Source organism: Danio aesculapii, chromosome 13, assembly GCF_903798145.1.
Source record: "Danio aesculapii chromosome 13, fDanAes4.1, whole genome shotgun sequence".
Taxonomy (NCBI): Eukaryota; Metazoa; Chordata; class Actinopteri; order Cypriniformes; family Danionidae; genus Danio; species Danio aesculapii.
Genome location: NC_079447.1, coordinates 45,867,035 through 45,884,937, shown reverse-complemented (window position 1 = coordinate 45,884,937; position 17,903 = coordinate 45,867,035). Strand labels below are relative to the sequence as shown.

The following is a 17,903-nucleotide window of genomic DNA, read 5'->3' as shown; positions in this document are numbered from 1 at the left end:
GGAAGCCCGTCATTGCGGTCAACTCTGCTCTGCTCAAGTCTGCTGACATACATTTCGAGCTAATGGACAAACTGGTAGCAGCGGAAAAGCCGACCACATGCAGGTAAGCGGTCAGCTGGTTATCGAGAAAAGGAACGCCCTGAAGTGTTCATTTGAAAGACGAAATGCAGCCATACGTAGCTCTGGCTACATAATTCATGATCTCCAGAAATGTATTTAGGGCTACGTTTTCAGAATGAGCCTATGTTGATATAAACTGTTAGGGACTGATCTACAGTCCTCACAATAGCATCTCTGTTGAGGTTTGGCTTAGGGAAAGACTCAATTGTAGGGACAAAAACATGTGTTCATTAATTAAAAAAATACAACAAAGAGATAACAAAAAATCCAGAGAGGGGAAAAAACATAAATAAGACACAAAAACTAACTTGACTGGGCTGGCAGGGAAGAGCAGGGCTGGACAGGACACGACTAGACGAAACGACGAACTGGCATAGGACAGCATACATGAGGAGACTATAAAGGAGAAATAAATAACAAACAAACAGGTGAACATACTAAACTAATAATGGGTTAACAAGGAGTGTAGGACTAGACAATAAACAGGAGAGCACATGGTACAGAGACACAACACAAGCCATGTGCTCATTAGAAACAGGACTAGAACACGCAGCCAATGAGAGAACCAATTTACCGCTTGTTCACGTGAAACACAACATGACGTGGCTAAGTGTAAACACAGGCCATGTGCAACGAACAACAACAACTCAGACAGAATGCAAAACACAAGTACACGATAAATAAAACACTTACTGTGCAGTCACACATGCAACATGCATGTTCCGATCCCAGCACCAATTAAAACCAGGACCACTAGACAGGAGAGTTGAAAACAAAAACACCATGCCACGAACAAAACAACAAACACACCAGGGGTCCGTTCTTCGTACCTCGCTTAAATGATCTAAGATGATTTGACAGATCCTGGATCTTTTAATCTTGATAACTGATCTCTGGCTAATTTGGTTCTTCAAACAAGTTTGCGAATCAGATTTAAATGTCTGGATGAACTGATCTGAGATCGCTGCGTGTGTTGTGAAGGACAGATCTATCGATTCCCGAAATCATGATCAGCAATGCAACGATTGGCTGACGGCACAGCAGCATAATGACATCATTTAATTAATATTCAATTATCCATGTGAGCAAAATGACATAAAATGAGCGGTAAACGTTTGTTAAATATGACACGCAATAACTTTCCACAGTTGTTGTGAGCTGCAGGCTTTACACTTTCATGTGTCTAGAGTATTCATCATGTATTTCAATGCTTATTAATGCATTTAGTTCTACATTTAGAGAAGATTTTCTTTATTATAGTAGCTAGGCCTACTCAAGTTTTTTTAATCGGCATAAGGAATAACCGTAAAAATACAATTTGCATGAAAAAAGCATTTTATATCGGTAAAGATGTCTGCAACTTTTGCGAAGCATCAAATTACAGGCATATTAGCGGTCAAAACACGTGCATGACTGCATAAATTGTTATCCTTTAAAAAAACGTTTGTATCTAAAAAGTTCATATCAATAAATTTTCTCTTTGAACCACTAGGTGGCGGTCTTTGTACAGATTGCATACGTTTTATTAATATATATTTTTAAACTTTATACATATATATATATATATATATTTACTATTTTCCCAAGTGTATATAACTACTGTAGAAAAATATCAGCATTTGGTGCATACTTTCAGTATTATCTTTGCTTGAAATGACTTGTTCTAATCCTGTTTATATTAATGAGCCTGCTCCCGACCAGGTTTGAGCTACCAGAACTGTTGCCATGACAACAACTCTTAGATGAGTTTTGAAGAACTAAACGATCTTGGATCATGTCAAATCGTCAATATCCAAATCCAGCTAACTGAGTAATGCACCTATGAAGAACAGACCCCAGGGCAGGATTGATTTTATGGTTGAATAATGCGCAGGTTATTGTATACTCCATCAGCTTATTTTTGTCAGCTTTGCTTTTATTCAAAAGTTTTATTCATGACTATTGTTTATTTATGACTATTGAATATGACTAAAGTTTTACATATGACTATTATGACTCAGAACAATGCTTTGTTTATTTTATTTTTTATGTTTTTTGACAAGTAGCTGTGTAATAAGCTGGATGAAGTGAATCCAGGATGGTTGTTTTTCTAGAATAAAGCTCTTCAGTTTTATGCAACAGCCCTCCGCTGAGCCTGTAAGACTTTATTTTGTGATAACAATCTCCTGGATGTACTTTATCCTTAACATAACACACCTCGGAATGTCAGGACTGACTATCTGAATCAAGTATTTTAGAAAGTGTGTAATAATTCAACTAACAGTGAACAACTTTATTTTCATCAACTACCATTAGAAAAATGCATTGTTTATTGTTTTTGTTCATGTTAATAGTTACATTAACATTAACTAATTGCAAAGTGTTACCTACTTTGACTTTCTCATTAAATTCCCATCACCCGTTTCTAAAAAAAATCTTTCCATTATCCAACTCTGCTGTGATTGGTCAGAGGGCCCAAAAAAATATTAATGGTCTATGAGTTATCACTAAACCAATGTATGATGATAAAGTATTGAAGATGATGGAGATGAAGAATGAGCTGATCACATTGAACCTCTATCACAAGCAAGACTTAAGCAGGATGTTTTTATTAGTAAGTGTTTACTGTGGTACATTATGAGGTATTATAACTATGTAATTATTTTACATTGGCATTAACAAGTGCATCTCTAACACACAGAAATTATTAGGCCCCCTGTTTATATTTACCCCAATTTCTATTTAATGGAGAGAATATTTTTTTTCAACACATTTATAAACATAAAAGTGTTAATAACTCATTTCTAATAACTGATTTATTTCATCTTTGCCATGACGACAGTAAATAATATTTGACTAGATATTTTTCAAGACACTTCTATACAGCTTAAAGTGACATTTAAAGGCTTAACTGGGTTAATTAGGTTAACTAGGCAGGTTAGGGTAATTAGGAAAAGTTATAGTATAACGCTGATTTGTTCTGTAGATTATAGAAAAAAATATAGCTTAAAAGGGCTAATAATAATGACCTTAAAATGGTATTTAAAAAATTAAAAACTGCTTTTACTCCAGCCGAAATAAAGCAAATAAGACTTTCTCCAGAAGAAAAAATATTATCAGACATACTGTGAAAATTTCCTTGCTCTGTTAAGCATCATTTGGGAAATATTTAAAAAGAAAAAAAACAAGGGGGGCTAATAATATATATATCGAGTCTGAAATTGCGTGATCGGGTACTTATAATGAACAATGTATTATTCTACAGCCCTAATCCTACCTGAAACCTTAACGCAAATTCCACCTTTCTTACTAATGATAAGTAGCTAATTAGCAGTTTATTGAGCTAATAGCCTTAGTCAATGGTTTGTTAGCATGAATTGTGACTTAAAGGGTAATTGCGACTTAAACCCTTAACACGCCATTAACTAAGTCTTTTAGCTTAATAAACTGCTAATTAGCTGCTTATTTAATAGTTGGGTTTAGGTATTGGGTATAGGGCTGTAAAATAAGATCATAAGTGCTAATAAACAGTTAATATCTTGATAATAGGCAGGTGATAGGCCAGTAATAAATCTTAGGAATTGTTATGTTAACTAAATTGTTAGCTAATTTATTATATAAAATAAATTAATATTTAATAATGCATTATTTATTTCTGAACAAAAAAATCAACTTAGTGCATATCAGTGCAATTCCCTGAACACATTAAGTTTAAGATTAGGCTCTATAAAATGTTTTAAGAAAGTAAAAATGGTCAGTTTTGATTTCTTAGGCACTTCAAAACACTTCTAGGACAGGCCTGTTTGATTTTCTGCCACCTTTAATTTATGTTTCATACACGGACCAAACACCGAATGATCAGCTAAAGTAAAGGCGGTCATTAGGTGTAGCTCTGCAGATGGCGAGCTCTGAGCACCTGGTGTGGAGGGCCTTTGTTCCTGGAAGCAGGAGTGCTGTCAGATTGGAGGGGCCGTAACCATGGGAGATTGGTCATAATGGGCGCCTAGCCAGGGCAGACATGAGGACAGCTTTTCCACTGGCAGGTGCTGTTAGAGCTCACTTGAGGTGGCCTCTCTGAGCCTGGATGGGCTGATTGGCACACCCCTGAAGGCACTGCTTTTATTTCACTCCAGTGGGTGTGGTTGACTCGTGGAGTGGAGTGAATGCTTTCTCCAACAAGAAGACCCCACTGTGACCAGAAGGTATGGTCTGTGTTTAGATTAAGTGTGCATCCTGCAAAGCAGCCTTCGAGGAGTAAACAAACACAATGCATCTGTCGTCACAATTGCAGAACATTACAAAGGTTTGGTACTGTAGTATGAATTTGTTCATTAAATAGTTGCCATGGTTACGATGGCATTAATCATTCAGTTCTAGGAGCGAGTTGTATTTTATTCACACTTATGCATTTTAATGTGGTTGTCACTTCTGACAGTTTTTACAGTGTGTGCACAGTATCACACTGTAAAAATATCAGTTAATTAACAGGTTCTGTATTTCATGATTTTTAGCTTATTCGTGGATATGAATTGCGAAACTTTGATCTCTGCTCTGTCGACTTCTGTGTTGAAAATGTAATGCTGCAGTTTAACTGTTATTGACGTTTTAGTAGTTTGAAATCAACATAGACTCATTCTGAAAATGTAGCCCTATATACATTTCTGGAGATCGTGAAATATGTGGCCAGAAATATGTATGGCTGCATTTCGTCATTAAAACGAACGCTACAGGGTGGTATGACGCTGTTCCTTTTCGCGCTTAATAGCTGACTGCTTACCTCCCACTATTACCAGTTTGTCCAGTAGCTTGCCATGTACGTCGCCGGACTTGAGATGCAGAGAGGAGTTGACCACGACAACAGGGTTCAATCCCAGAGGAGTATGGTTCCAGAAAGCGGGTAAGACAAAAACAGAAGCCAAGAATAAAAATAAATGAATAAATAATGGTGAAAATGTGGTAAAATCTGAAAACGTGGTAAAATATGTCTTTTCTTTTTTGGGATTGCTTTTTAAAACTGTTGGCTAGGTTTAGGGAAGTGGGTGGGCGGGTCAATCTGTGCTTTTGAAAACACTATTGGTTGGGTTTAGGGAAGGAGGAGGGTGAGTCAGTCGATCAGTAAGTCAGTCAGTTGACAGCGGCCTCTGGTGGATTTATGCGAGAACAGCAGGCGCAAATGGCTTACGCAAGAGAAATCTGAGATCTCAAAAAGCGTAGACAGCGACCTCTGGTGGATTTACGAAAACAAAAACTGCAAAAAACGTACCTCCTGGGACAAATTTGGTGCTTTCCAGAAATGTGTATAGCGGTACGTTTTCAGAATGAGCTTGGGTTGTTTGAAATGGTATATTTTGTAAGGTGGAATATAGAGAAAAGTAAATCTGTAAAATAACAGAGTAAGTAATGGGTGTCATGGTGGCACAGTGAGTAGTATGATCGCCTCAAATCAAGAAGGTCGCTAATTCGAGCCTCCGCTGGGCCAGTTGCCATTTCTTTGTGGAGTCTGCATGCTCTCCCCGTATTCACGTGGGTTTCCTCCGGGTTTCGCCCACAAGTCTAAAGACATGAGCTATAGGTGAATTGGATGAGCTAAATTGTCTGTAGTGTATGAGTGTGAATGAGTGTGTATTGGTGTTTTCTAGTGATTGGTTGCAGCTGGAATGGCATCCGCTGGGTAAAACATATGCTGAATAAGCTGGCGGTTCATTCCGCTGTGGCGACCCCAGATTAATAAAGGGATTTTAGCCATAAAGAAAATGAATGAATGAACAGAGTAAGTCCTGGCAGTTTAGTAACGTGTTATATCATCAATAAACAATATACAACAACAATATCACAACACCAACCCAGACAATATATCACTTTTAACTATTAAAAATGTCAAAAACAGTCAATTATAAACAAATGTCAACATTTAAAGAAGAACAATGTTCCAAGATGCAATTCAAAAACATAAATTTAAAATAGTACAAAAATAAGTACGTAAAACAACATAGGCTCATTCTGAAAATGTAGCCCTATGTACATTACTGGAGATCACCAAATTAAGTGTGTAATGAAGTATGTATTGTTGCATATCTTCCTTAAAAACGAATTCTACGGGGAGGTATGACGTTGTTCCTTTTTGCACTTTCCAGCTGACTGCTTACCTCCATATGGTTTCCTGCTGTTACCAGTTTGTCCAGTAGTTTATCATGCACATCGGTAGACTTGAGAAGCAGGGATAAGTTGACTACGACAATGGGGTTCAAATACAATGAAGAATGGCAAAACTAAAAGTAAAGTAAAACTATCTATCTATCTATCTATCTATCTATCTATCTATCTATCTATCTATCTATCTATCTATCTATCTATCTATCTATCTATCTATCTATCTATCTATCTATCTATCTATCTATCTATCTATCTATCTATCTATCTATCTATCTATCTATCTATCTATCTATCTGGTGGTATTTACATAAGAAGCTACATAAGACCCAGTAAATAAAGACGTAATGAGAACAGCATAAAGGGGTGTATTATATTTGGCAACCATATGGCCAAACAATTAAGAAATGCTAATTATCTGTACAATATGCAACATGCGTATTTCCCTGTACACATACATCTAGTGCAACATTTAAATAGAGTGTAGGCTATTTAAACTCGATTTTTTTATATGCCTTTGAATAAAAACACTTCGAAACCACATAGAAAGCATGTATGCAGATGATTGTGTAGCTCTACACGATATTCATACCTTAAAGGGGACCTATTATGCAAAAATCACTTTTATAAGGGGTTTAAACACTGTTGTGCGGCAACAGTGTGTGAATATAGCCAGTTTCTAATGGTAAAAATGAATTAATAAAATGTTTATGTTCACATTTCATAAAAACAGTCTGCAGAAGCACTTTGATTGACATTCTCCCATACATGTCATCATAGAGGGAAATTAGCATAAACAGCCCTGAGTGAGAAGCAACTGTCTGCCATTGTGCTGCGTTCACACCAGACATGGAAGGAGTGTTAAGCGCGAGTGATTTACATGTTAAGATACGCGCTAATGAGGCGGTGCGCTTAAGTTCGAAAATTGGAACTTCAGAGTACATTCGTGCCACACTAACCAATCAGGAGCTTGCTCTTGTGGGGGCGTGATTATGACATAGCACCTGTTGTTGGAGTCCCGGGGGAAAATCCTCCTGCCGACACTGACAACAGTTGATTAAAGTGGGCTCCATCATCCAGGGGTCTGTTCTTCGTACGTGGATTACTCAGTTTGCTGGATTTGGTTATTGATGATTTGACATGATCCAGGATCGTTTCATTCTTTAAAACTCATCCGAGTGTTGTTGTCATAGCAACAGTTCTGGTAGCTCAAACCTGCTCGGGAGCAGGCTCATTTCATATAAACAGGATTAGATTGGGTCAGTTCAAGCAAAGATAATACTGAAAGTATGTACCAAATACTGATATTTTCTTACAGTAGTAGTTATATACACTTGGGAAAATAGTAAATATATTTTTAACTATATATATATATATATATATATATATATATATATATATATATATATATATATATATATATATATATATATATATATATAAAGTTTAAAAAGAATGTTAATAAAAATTATGCAATCTGCACTCCGAAATACAAAGACTGCCACCTGATGGTTCAAAGAAAAAAATTATTAATATTAACTTTTTAGATACAAACGCAAACAATCACTTTAGTACAATTTGTGTATGATAATAAACATGCACAATGTCCTTTTTTTAAAAGGAATAATATATTTATGCAGTCATGAACATGACTATGATGGTGATTTGATGCTTCACAAAAGTTGCAGACACCTTTACCCACATCAAAATGCTTTAATGATGCAAAATTAATTTTTAAACATAGTTATTCTTTACACCGATTAAGAAACTAGCTACTATAATACTACTATGACTACTATAATAAAGAAAATCTGCTCTAACTGTAAGTAAAGAAATTGCTAAATACTCTTGACACATGAAGGTGTAAAGCATGCAGCCCACAACAAAGGTGAAAAATTATTGCGTATCATATTTAACAAACCGTTTACTATGGATTTTATGTCATTCTGTTCACATGGATTATTGAATATTAATCAGATGATGTCATTACGCTGCTGTGCAGTCAGCCAATCGTTGCATTGCTGATTATGATTTAAGGATCAATAAATCTGTCCTTCACAACACACACAGCGATCTCAGATCAATTCATCCAGACATTTTAATCTGATTCACGAACTTGTTTGAAAAACCAAATTAGCCAGAGATCAGTTATCAAGATTAAAAGATCCAGGATCTGCCCAATCATTTTAGATCATTTAAGTGAGGTACGAAGAACAGACCCCAGGATAAATTTCTTGAGGAGTTTATGAGCTCACAGAGCTGGGTGCACCTCTGAAAGGATCTAGTGGACTCAGACACGGCTCCAAATGAAACAAGGCTGTTTTTCAGCCTTCATAAAACACGTAAACCCAGCTATTCTCTCAATAAAATCCATGTTAGCCATTTAGCAACAAAGCTAGAGTCACAGAGCAGACAGAAGCTCTGCCCATCTAGCGAATCCGCGTCTGTTGTGAAGTAAATTTGACGAGCGAATGAAGCAGATTTGATGGGCGAATGAAGCGAGTAAACTCAAAATGTTCACACGTCTATTTACACGTGAGTAGCGTGATTTATCTGCGCTTGCCACGTCTGGTGTGAACACAGCATTAGAGTTTTCACCTGCTGAAGAAAATGCCTGATCTTGCGTCCTTGTGTTCTCGTGTAATGTCATCAACCGCCAAAGTTCAGTTCCAAAACCCAAGACCACAAAAACGGAGGATGCATGAAAGTTCCAGGTGGTGTTCTTTATTACGAGGATGTGTCGATGCAGACTTGAGCGCAAAACTCGCTCAAGAAGTGACAGAAGTCATTGCGGCTGAATAAAGAAGGTAGGAAGTGCATTTTATATAGATTTGTTTTTAATGTTCAGAGATATTAAGAAGATTAAGAATGTGGAGTTTTAGGGTGCACAAATGAACACTAGTCTCCATAGACTGCCTTCTTCTGAGACACTTTTAAATTTAAAGCGACAGTCATCAATACGGCACAATTAAGTGGCAGTATCAAAGAGTTATAAAAATATATTTCTGTTGTGTTTTAAGCTGAAACTTACATACACACATCCTGTAAAAAGCGCATAATAGGTCCCCTTTAATACTCTTCTTTCCTTTCCAAGTTTCCTAATTTGTCCTAATTCTTAGATATAGATGGTTACAAATGTAAACATAGCCCTATATACATTTCTGAAGATTGCAAATTATGTAGCCAGAAGTACGTATGGCAGCATTTTGTCTATTAAACGAATGCTAGAGTTAGAGTTTTAACCTGCTGAAGATAATGTCAATGACTAAGAAGAGTATAAATGTGAAGTTTTAGGATGCACAAATGAACTGTAGTCTCCATAGACTGCCTTCTTCTGAAACACTTTCAAATTTAAAGTGACAGTCACCAAAATGGCACAATTTGGATCAAAGCCTAAAAAAGGCAGTATCAAAGAGTTATAAAAATATATTTCTGTTGTATTTTAAGCTGAAACATACATACACACTCTAGGGACATCAGAGACTTATTTGACATCTTTTAAAAAGCAGCATAATAGGTCCCCTTTAATACTCCTCTTTCCTTGCCAGGTTTCCTAATTTGTCCTAATTCTTAGATATAATTAGATGGTTACGAATGTAGCTCACTCCACAGAGGAGCCAAAATATTATGTTAATGTCATGTCATGTTACTAATGGCATGCAAATCTTTAGTAGCCTGTCAAGACAATTTTCTGGTCATAGTTGACTCCAGTAGGACAGATTATATTGCATAATGACAATGCATTCTATTTCTCTGACCACTAGGATATTTATTAATATGATAAATATATTTATATTATTAATTTTAGAAAAACACTCTTTACACTATTTACATTGCTATAATTATACCAACATAGGTTCATTCTGAAAACATAGCCCTATGTACATTTCTGAAGATCATGAATTATGTAGCCAGAAGTACATATGGCTGCTTACTCACCTCCGTATGGATGGCTTTCCCGCTGTTACCGGTTTGTCCAGTGGCTCGCCGCGTATGTTGGCGCACTTGAGTGGCTGAGAAGAGTTGACCACAATGACGGGTCTGGCAAAGAACGGTTCCAGAAAGCAGGTAAGACAAAAACAGAAGCCAAAAAAATAAACAAGTAAATAACAGGGTAAGAATGTGGTAAAAGAAGTGGGTGATGCTTTTTAAAACAATTTTGGTTGTGTTTAGGGAAGGAGATGGGTGGAGGATTTGTTGGTTGGTCAGTCAGAGGATAGCGGCCTCTGGTGGATTTATGCGAGAAGAAGGCTTAAATGGCACTCTCGAGAGAAGTTTGAGATCTCAAAAAGCGTACATAGCGACCTCCTGGGACAATTTTTGCACTGTCCAGAAATGTACATAAGGCTACCTTTTCAGAAGAGCCTGGGTTGATTTATACTCTATGGTTTCAATAATTGTTCTGATTTTCTTTACTGTAATACCTCATAGTTTCATTTTAAATAAGCATATTTAATTAACATATGCTGATGAACAATTATTAGTATTATAACATCTAGTGAATGTAATAATGTCATGTAATGTTACCGAATAATAGCTACTCTTAAAGGAATAGTTCACCTAAAACTGAAACAAACAACATAGGCTCATTCTGAAAACGTAGCCCAATATATATTTCTGGTGATGACGAATTATGTAGCCAGAAGTACGTATGGTTGTACTTCATCTTTAAAACAAACGCAATGGGGCAGTATGATGCCGTTCCTTTTCGCGCTTACCAGATGACTGCTTACCTCCATATGGACGGCTTTCCCGCATTTTTTTGTCGCAAAGAGGAGTTGACTACGACAACGGGGTTCGAGTCTGGCGAAGAACAGTTCCAAAGAGTGGGTAAGACAAAAACAGAAGCCAAAAAATGAAATAAATAACAGGGTGATAATATGGTAAAGTCTGAAGATGTGGTAAAAATCAGGCAAGGGCTTTTCTGGATTGCTTTTTAAAACTGTTTTGGGACGTGGGTGGTGCGGGTCAATCTGTGCTTTTGAAAACACTATTGGTTGGCTTTAGGGACAGAGGAGGGTGGGTCAGTCAATCAGTCAGTCAACCATTTAGTCAGTCAGTCAACAGTGGCCTCTGGTGGATTTACACAAGAACAGCAGGTGCGAATGACACTCGCAAGAGAAATCTGAGATCTCAAAAAGTGTTTACAGCGGCCTCTGGTGTATTCGTGAAACAAAAACAGCCAAAAAACGTACCTCCTGGCACATGTTTGCCGCTCTTTAGAAATGTATATAACGGTATGTTTTCAGAATGAGCCTGGGGTGGTCATTATTTACTCTTCCTCCACTTGTTCGAAACCTGTTTGAGTTTTGTTGTTGTTGAAAATATTGGAAACCTCTAATGATTACTATGATTTCCATAGTATTTGTTTTTCCTTCTTATTTCTTCAAAATGTCTTCTATCGTGTTCAAGAGAATAAAGAAACTCAAAAATAGAGAGTCAATTATTACCTTTTGTTGTACTATCCCTTTAATGGTCCCCAAAAGGCCTTTATTTGTACGTTATGTCATTTCCTATACATTTTTCTCTCGATTTTGGAGTGACTGAGACATTTCCTTGACAGGTTTCAGCCTAATGTAGTTTTGTGCAGTAATAAAGAATCCATTATTTTATATTCGCTGACATAATTGAGCATTTGAATTGTCTGAGCAATGCTGCTGATGTAATGACTTTCCTGTCTCAAAAAAAGATTAATATGCATGCAGCCATAAATGCTAATTAGCTTCCTTTTAAAACCCCGTTTAATTGATTGAGGTGCTGGTCTAGTTGCCTGTTTATTTGTTCGCTTATCAATCTGCCATTCATTGGCACAGGAGGCTTTTCTGCCTCTGTCCTGAGTGGATGTTTATTTTTCAAGTGTAAATTGTGTTGTTGCATTGCTTCTAGGTAAAAACTGAAGAAGAGGAAGAAAAAAAAAAAGGAGCAGATAAGCAAACGCAGTCATGGTGTAAGCTTCTGTGTTACAAATGGAAAGGTTCACTGAACCTGAAACTGTAATTTGCATATTACCATGGGTCCAAATGGAAATAATTATTTTAAATACTAAATACTTATTCACAGCTCGGCTTCCCTCCTGGTTATTCTAATCAATGCTTCACAGACTTTTTTCTTTCTTTTTTGCAGAATAAATAATGAATCCATCTGCAGTTTTATGGGCGCACTTTTTCAGTACTCAACAAGTATACAAATAAATTTACTCTAATAAAAAAAACGGCCAAACACAGTTTTAGAGCATAAATAAATGTACAATTTAAGGTTATTCTAAAATATTCTAGGGGGTGAGAGAAGAGAGGAATCTTTACTCTTGTATGTTTAGTATCCCCCCTATGTTATTACTGCTGAAAGCATTCTCTGAAGCGCAGAGCAGGGTTTTAGCTTTGGGGGAAACAGAAAACAGAGGCGAGTAAGTGGAACTCCGTTTCTGGCATATTTCCAATAGCATTCTGGGGATCAAATCCTCTGGATGGCGTGAATAGCGTGCACCATTGGACCACTGTTGATTCGTTTCAATTGCTTTGAAATGCAGTTTGAAAGCTACTTGTGCTGCACTTAAAATACATTTGTGGACTGGCCCGAAACTGTTTGAAGAAATATAGTTATATAAAATGAATTTAAGAAGCTTGCCCTCGTCAACATGAGCGCATAAATAAATGAAAGATTGGTTACTTTATACAACTACACAAGACATGCCATTCATATATTTTTGAATGGGGAAAAATGTAACGGTCAATATGGCCGCTCTAAGTAAGCCCCGCCTTCTAGTAAAGGAGGGAATAATTGATTGCTATTCTATGACAATACTCTGGGGGAGGGACTTAATCCAGACTGTGTTCTGCAGTTACATTGTTATGAACCCTCTGGGGCTAGCAATTGCACTGCAATCTCAGGGAAAACTTCGCTCAAAAGACATGAAAAATATATCGATCTACATAAAGTTTGAAATCTCAATTTTTAATCAAATCAAACACATTTGAATGTAAATGTTGAATGTTAATTGTTGAATTGTTGAATGTAAATGTAAATGTTGTTGGTTTTGTTATAGCCTATGAAACAAACATGAGCTACAGTCCTATCTGACCTCATGAATTTATGCCTTTTCACCCACTTCAAATGTTACCACTGGATTGAATGGGTGTTCTCAGTGGTTATCAGCTGATAGATATGGGCCAGTTGGGGCCTTCTGTGCCTACTGGTAGGCTTAGAAGGCTGTTATCATTCATCCACATGGTTAATCAGCTCCAGATCTGTTTATACATTACTGTGAATGTTGGCTTTAGGGTTGGGGTAGGGTATTTAATGAGAAATATAATAACTAATATTAATATAATTATCATGGTTATTCAGCTATACTAATAGAGACGACTCCAAATCCAGATCTGTTTTTACATTACTGTGTTGGTTGGGTTTAGGGTTGGCGTAGGGGTAGATGTTAATAAAATACAATCAATGGGAAATTTACCAAATAATATAAATAATTCTTGTAAATTTACGGCCACAGATGTATCTGATCTATAGCTGATTCAGCATGTGGATGAATGATAACAGCCTTCTGAGCCTACTCCATATCTATCTGCTGATAACCACTCTTAATGCTCATTCGATCAAGTGATAACATTCGAAACGACTTGCCTTTTTCATTCTAACCTAAATCACACCACAGCAACTACACTGTAATCCCGAATAAGTTGACAAAACTCAAAAAATTTGAGGTAATCAGTTACGTCAAATTTTTTAAGTTATGAAATTTTCTATTTTAAGTAAACAGAAACAATCAAGTTTTGAGTTTGTTGTACTCATGCAAGACAATTCTCCTAACTTAAAATACCCAAGTAACTCAGCTCATACATTTTAATAGCAATTAACTTAATTGTTTTAATTTCTCCAAACTTTAAATCCTCAAGTCACCTAGCTCATACATTTTAATAGTAATTAACCTAATTGTTTTAATTTCCTTCAACTTTAAATACTCAAGTCACCCAGCTCATACATTTTGATAGCATTTTTATTAAATTAACTTCTCCATCTCAGTTTCACAAATGAAATTAGCCATAATTTTAATCTTTAAACCCCATAAATCTATCAAAATACATCTGTAATTTTAAACACACAGACAATACCATTTTAGACATTTATTTTTAAAGAAAAAAATGTCCAACAGTACAAATGTGCCTCCTGTGCAATTACAAATGTCATGAAACAATAAAACAATTAGACATTAGGAGATTTAAAATAAACACTATTCTGAAATTAATAAGAATTTCCCAAAATGCAAATATATCAAACAAGAGCTTCAAGAAAAAAAAACACTTTAAGTTTGACAAAATTAAATAATAATAAGATTAATAAGAACTATAAAACTTAGTCTTAAAGCATTCGTTAATAAAGAATAAGTGCACATTCTGTGAAGTGACTCTTGTTTTGGAAAAAAAAAAGTCATTGGCACAGTAACTATCAAATGGTTTATATATATATATTCAGTCTTGGTTGAACTATGATTCTGTCATTCTGTCAACTTATTCCAAACCTGTTTGAGTTTCTTTCTTCTGTTGAACACTATATATATAATAAAATGCACCATTACCAATTAAAGGTACATACATGTTTTGAAGTTACTACCCCAGTGACAGTCTTTATTGAGTACAAAAAAGGCTCTACATCAACTCATTCTTTAAGGATTCTATGCTAATCGACTTTCTTTTTTCTATCATCCATGCCAAGCAAAACTTTTTGTACAAGTTCAAAGTCCTTTACTATATACTATGTGAAGAGCATACATTAATCCAAACAAGACAAAAAAGGTCTGGAAGTGTGCTGTGGGTGGTGTCCAATTCATTCTTCAGGACAGCAGAGACCCTCAGTGACTGCAGGGCCAATAAAGCATCTTCAGTCAGCGCTTCAGGATTATTAATCTAAAATATAATTCAAGGATATTAATGTTAGGACAATATCAATATGACTGAGCCAATTTTACATGATTCATCAACAAGTCATGATTACAAATATGTTAAGTAAAAGTTGCTCCTCAACTTTCATCTTTTCAATAGAACATGCCTAATTGTGAAAAGAATGAATGAAGTCTTACCAGGGTGGTCCTAAAGAATCCCCAGTCACGCTCACGCAGCAAGACCAAAAGACCTCTGATAACAGTAGTCCATCATGAACTGACATCATGCAGTTCCTGCAAAGACAAAAATTAAGAAAAAAAAAATCTAAATAAAATATATATTCATATTTTAATTAATACTTTAATGACCCTAAACATACCTGCTCATCATAAACCTTCAAAAGATTAGCCAGGGTATCTGCTGTCTTGTCAGTTTTGGATGCTGTTTGCCTTAAAATTGTCATAAAATGAAATAGGTGGTGGTGCGGTTGTCCAAAGAATTTGTGGGGAAAATTCTCATTTGTAACATGTTGGTACTCTGCAGCTAAAAAAAACAAGAGAAAATTTCATAAAACAAACCCACACTACAAAATATATAATGCTAGAAAAAATATATTAATATTATCATTATGTTTCATTTACTTATTTATTTTTTTACCTCAGATGAAAATCAGGTGTTGATCAGATCAGATGTTGATATCAGGATCTTCATATTGTAAACTGAACTCAAGGTCTAGCTGAAGTTTCACTTTCCTTGCTGCAAAAGTATCATTGCAAAATACACTGTAATATTTATTTTAACTGGATATGCCAGGCATAGTAGTACAAAATGAATATTTTACCCACCTTTTACATGCCTCCATATAAGAATCTTTCTGTAGTCAGCAACAACCGACCTTCAATTCTGTATATACACAAAGTCACAGTGTCATTCAGCTGAGAGTGGAAGTAGTACAATTGCATGATGTCTAAGGTCAACCCCCAAAACGGTTAGCAATAGAGCTGATCATCATGTTAGTTGCTTTGATTCGATGAACACGGATTTAACTTAAACAGTATTGAAATTTTGAAAACTGAATAGGACGACAAATAAATTTAAGGCCTGTTTTTAAAAGCTAAAAATAACAAAACTTACCTTTTTGTCTAATGATGTAAAAATATATAGCCTAAAAAAAATATATTTAAGATATAAATATATTTTAAGCTGCAAAATTTGCACATCAGAAAAACTATTTCTTGTTTACCACGTCTGGATGATTAGAATATTTGTTTTGTTATTATTTTATTTAATATTTTATTTAATAATTTTAATTACTTTGTATTACTGTGTTATAGATAGGCATACTTTGTTTTTTAGGCTACATATATTCTCTCCAGAGTAAACATAAAAAAAATAGATTGGAAAAAAAAACGTTTACCATACCTTTAACATTTGTTTGACTTAAATGACATTTAAAATCATTTAACTGATCGCACTGATCAGGTAATCATTGATATGCAGAGATGTTTTCTCGAGCGCAGGGAAATAATCAGTGCTGATCAGTACTGGTGATTGAGGTAAAGTTAGTTTTATATTTACACATTCAGACTTTCTCCTTAATAATATAATATAATTTCAGAAAAGTAGTTTTTGCATATTCTAAACAGTAAAATCATATTAGCAGCCAATGACTTTCAAAGTACAACATTGTTCAGTCAAAAAAAATTGTGCATTAAGTGTAACGTTAATGTTGTTTTCATATGTCATACTTGTATATGATTTCAGACCGAATACACAAAGTACCATGGTAAACGACATATGGAGAGAGTCACAAGTTGTTACTGGACGAATGTATGAATATAAAACCAACTTTACCTCAATGTGCTAGTGTGAGATGAAGCTCTGCTCTGTACCTGCTCAGGTGAGGAGCACAGCTTAAATGTTCTCCGTTAGGCTCTCGTGTATGGATCAGCACGCAACAAGCTGTGTGTGACAGACAGCTACGTTTTGAGGCTAAGTCATCAGAAAATACCGTTCAGTATTTAGGCGGAGATTATTTGAGTTATGATTATGCGCCTTTCGTTCCCGTAGTGCCTACAGATCGCGAAGATAATACCACATTCACAGTCTGGACAGAGTTCAGCGCAGCGCCATGACGTGCGGTTGTCTGAGCGCGCGTCACCATGACAAGCTAAACGCATGCTCGCGCCAAGATTTAAAAATATGTTAAAAATTGAATCTGCCGATTTCAAATGTTTTTGTCTTTAAAACACTGTTAAAATTCATAGTTAACACATTACAACTAACGCTAACGTTGCACTGGTTCAAATTTTTTTTAAACAGTAATGTTAACGTTAGTTAGCAACAAGTGGGGCTAAACACGTTTTCTGTAATGCACGACATGTAAACGCATTCAGACAAACTCTACATTACATTGAACTGTTACTGTGATTATATTGATTAAAACATAAATTTAATATTTCTTGGATTTGTAAATAGTTTACTTACTGTAGTGTGAAGCGAGGCCGATCCGCCATCTTGAAAAAACGAATGAAGCACGAGAATGTACGTGAACCTGGATGACGTCACACGCAAAATCACTGGGCTGAAAGATTTTGAGTTAATGAAACTTTAAAGAGACATTTTGTATAAATTAAACACAGCAAAATCGTTCACCTTACTTGAAAGATTTAATTTTTACAAACTCAAAAATAAGAAAAAGTTCTAAATACTCATCTAGGTTAATTAAGATTAACGAATTTTAATGATTTAAGTTAATACAACTCAGTT

At 35.6% G+C, this 17,903-nt stretch overlaps 1 long non-coding RNA gene across 2 annotated transcripts; it reads right to left on the bottom strand.

Moving 5' to 3' along the window:
* Positions 1-14,515: 14,515 nt before the first annotated feature.
* On the bottom strand, positions 14,516-17,674 carry LOC130239774 (uncharacterized). 2 transcript variants are annotated; one of them, XR_008838707.1, is made up of 6 exons: positions 17,622-17,674; positions 15,980-16,037; positions 15,792-15,890; positions 15,514-15,677; positions 15,332-15,427; positions 14,516-15,158 (listed from the first exon to the last, which is right to left on the bottom strand). It is a non-coding gene; the product is annotated as an uncharacterized LOC130239774 (long non-coding RNA). The 2 variants fall into 2 exon arrangements; XR_008838708.1 differs by lacking the exon at positions 17,622-17,674 and adding an exon at positions 17,027-17,254.
* Between the last annotated feature and the right edge of the window lie 229 nt (positions 17,675-17,903).